This window comes from Oratosquilla oratoria, chromosome 11, assembly GCF_046742065.1.
Source record: "Oratosquilla oratoria isolate Oo_2021 chromosome 11, ASM4674206v1, whole genome shotgun sequence".
NCBI lineage: Eukaryota > Metazoa > Arthropoda > Malacostraca > Stomatopoda > Squillidae > Oratosquilla > Oratosquilla oratoria.
The window spans coordinates 9,206,003-9,210,168 of NC_134787.1; positions in this window are offsets into that span (position 1 = coordinate 9,206,003).

Below are 4,166 nucleotides of genomic sequence, written 5' to 3' on the forward strand. Positions count from 1 at the left end.
GATGATGATGATGATGATGATGATGATGATGATGATGTTGATGATGATGATGATGATGATGATGATGATGATGATGATGATGATGATGATGATGATGATGATGATGATGATGATGATGATGATGATGATGATGATGATGATGATGATGATGATGATGATGATGATGATGATGATGATGATGATGATGATGATGATGATGATGATCCCTCCCAGTTAGTCTGAACTTGTCATGTTTAATAATCTTCTCCTTCCCATTTGCTTCCTCGACGTGATCCAGCCCAATTTGATTTCATCTCTTGACTTTAATCTACACGGTAGTTTTTATTAATAGTATTTGATTCCTGTGATATTTTTTTAACTCACTATTTTCCCTTGATTTTCTAATTATATTTTTCGAATCACAAATCTTAAAGCTTCAAACCCAGTTTTAATTCCCCACTTAAAATCATTCTTGTTATATTTTACTTTCGCAAATAACACGGCATTTATTTACTTTATTCTTAGTTTATTTCCTTCAGCTTTGAATCTAATCTATCTCTACAGTTTACCATTTTATGGTTACTATTGATAAGAATAACATAATCAATTCTGTTGCCCGCACTTCTTTATATGAAATCTATTTCATTCTTTGTCGTTCTACTTGGACTTTCAATATTTACGACATACACGCTTAGGAAAAAGTATTTACTATTCCCATGTTGTAGTTCCCTGTAAATCTAACTATTATCCTGCCTTTTCCAATTCTCTTACCTCCAGCACTTAAACACCCTCACGTATGACACACAGGAAACCCACAGTCGGAGAAAATAAACTTCGAATAAAGAAGAATCCTATATTTCGGCTATCAACTGTAGCCCTCTTTCCTGAAGAGGGCTACAGTTGGTAGCCGAAATATAGGAATCTTCTTTATTCGAAGTTTATTTTCTCCGACTGTGGGTTTCGTGTGTGTCATTTACAAATGTGCTACTACATTTCTGTTTAGAAACCCTCACATATGATTTACTTCCTATGTTCCTATGGAGAAGATGGTGTAGGGGAAATGCAGGCGAGGAAGACCCAAACTGCGTTGGAAGGACAGACTGAGAGAGGACCTTAAGGAAAAACTTCTGGAGGAGGAGCAGGTGATGGACCGAAATAAGTGGAAACGACTGGCGAGGAACGGCGACCCCATATGAAAATGGGAAACGTCAACAGGGAAAGAAGAAAGAAGTTCTTCTCCGCATTAGCGTTGAAGTCACTGACTACCGACGTGTATTTATCAATTATTTCCAATATGAATGTTGATACCTTAAAGGGTAGTTCAGACGAGCAGTGTTTCGGAACTTGATGCTGAAACAAGGTTCGTGTGAACCGTGCTTTACACTAGTGGTTCTCTTGTATTTTTCAATAACTACAAACCTATGTTGAATGAAATGTAAATATCTTACCATTGTATTCCGTATAGAACAAATGTTCTGCCACAAATGAGATGAGCATCAGTTTGTATGTACACTCACTCAGAGTAAGGTCATAAAAGTATCAATAAATACGGCAGTACAATAGCTCTGATCTCTCATCCAGGAGACTGCCGATTACGAAACCAGCACGTGATCCAAGACTATGGCCAATCACATTCAAAGGACCTACTCCAAACTGGTACGTCCGTGGAGATAAACAAGGAAATCCCTCAGATGGGGGTACCGTCACAATGGCGGCGTCCCATATTGGGTATCGATTACATGTTTTATGATAGAAGGCTAATCTGCACACAAACAGACAAACAAAAAGTGCTTATAGTTTTTATATTTTTATTAACATCCGTTTTGCTACCGTCCTTGAATCTCATCTCTACCTTCTCTATGACTCCACCTTTTCAATCCGATATTGTATCAAAGGATAGAGGCACTAATTATTGTTGACAAAATACATAGAGACAATGTGGACCATTGGACATTGTACAGATATGTAGGCCTCCAACGAATATAGTGAGTAATGCAGCACCAAATTTATAACTCACTTGAAACTGTGTGACAAGGAACTAAAACTGTTCCCACAACTTACTAAACAAACATAGATACTGAAAGTAATGCTATGACGGGTGTCCCTATTGAATTATAGCCAACTGAAAGACCATCTCCATGACTTGCGTGCTACAGTGTGACGTTAGACAGAAAAAATCATTTAATTGAATTCATCGCGGTCGTTTCTTTAGGGTCCGTCAAATCTGATTCATCAAGCCACTTTTAACCAGCCGAAACTGAATGAAATTCTCTAGAGAAAGAAACTAATTATTCAAGTGTGACTCATTAGTCGCGGTCGTGCCTATAGGGCAAATCGTTGGCCTATCAGTGTCCGTTCCTTGACCTTTCTGTCCCTCTACCTGACTGATATTTATAACATCCTGATGATGTGACCCTGTATTCGTTTTACTACTGAAAATTAAGAAGAGGTTTATTATGATTTTGCATAAAACAGTCTGGCGGCAATTATATTTAAAGAAAGAATATAAATTACGGAAATAAATAATTGGAACAGACCATAATACCTTTCCTATCAATGGAGTGCACCGAGGGAGCACGACATAAATTCTACGTACTTCAGTCTGGAAAGGATAAATGAAAGGCCACTCTTATGTTTGTTAACAGCTTGTATGTATTCTACTCTTTTCTTTTCTATGTTGGGTGACAAATAAACCATAGCAAAGGTTCTTTGATACCTTCCCTCCTTTCTTTTAACAATTAATTCTCTTCTCATTGTACAATTACCTTATATTGTCATCAATTGTAGGAAGGTTTGGGTGCCAGATAAGTTCTTTGGTAAAAAGATGATGTTGGAGATGTATTTAGAAATGGAGTTGATAGTAAACATAATGTTTAAGACGAGAGCCAGGCATAATTATACATGGGGAAGGGTATTGGAGGAAAGCATGGTTGGTGGGGCATTGATAGACTTTGTAGTGGTACTCAAAAGGGCGATTGGAAGAATTCTGGAAATTCATGATTTCATGAAAGAGAGAAGGAGAGTATCAGATCATTTTTCGTATAATGGAAATTGAGAATTTAAGAAAATTGGAGAAGTAGGAAGGGGGAGGGAGGTAGAGAGGTGCTGAGAGTAGACAAATTGAATTAGGAGGATAAAGAGCAAGAATGACCGGAGGAGCTGAGAGAAGCCTGGAAGGTGGCGATGGATAATGGTAAAATAGTAAAAGAGGAGTTAGCATGTTTCAAGTACGAAGAGATAAAGTGCGCAAAAATAGTATGTGGGACAAGGAGGATAGGAGGGAACAAGATAGGGAGCGAATTTATGGAGCTGCCTAGTGTAGGCCTTATGGTCTCCTGCAGTCTCCTTCATTCTTATGTTCTTATGAATTGGGGGATAAAAAGTTAGCTCTACCCTCTTACCTTAGTTTTAACATAAGTTACAGCACTAAACATATTCTTTGTTTTCCTCTGTTGCTATTTTCATATTTATCACTTCAGGTTTGCATTCTCCTACTATTACCTAAAACACCTTTATGATTTTTCTTCACAATTTTTTCTTCACAATTATCATCACTCCTTACTTCTCTCTCTCTCTCTCTCTCTCTCTCTCTCTCTCTCTCTCTCTCTCTCTCTCTCTCTCTCTCTCTCTCTCTCTCTCTCTCTCTCTCTCTCTCTTTCTCTCTCTCTCTCTATCTATCTATCTATCTATCTATCTATCTCTATCTATCTATCTATCTATCTATCTATCTATCTATCTATCTATCTCTTTGCCTGTTTCCTTTATCCTTTCGCCATCAATTGTAGTTTTCTTCTCCCAGTGCAGCATCAATATTTCTATTCAGTTTAATCTAGATATTTGCCAAATGGAAAATCGTAGATATCTAACTTCATTTATATAATTTCGTTATGTTAATGTAGGCCATTTTCAGAAGGAGAGAGAGAGAGAGAGAGAGAGAGAGAGAGAGAGAGAGAGAGAGAGAGAGAGAGAGAGAGAGAGAGAGAGAGAGAGAGAGAGAGAGAGAGAGAGAGAGAAAGAGAGAAAGAGAGAGAGAGGATGATAGAGATAGAGAGAGAGAGACCCATGAAACTGAAATTATTAGAAATGTTCATGAATTTCGACTGTGTATCCCATAGCATTAGTGCTATACCATGACTTGCAAGATCGGGCATGATATCGCGGTGTTAAAGAGCTCACGGAAGAAGGCG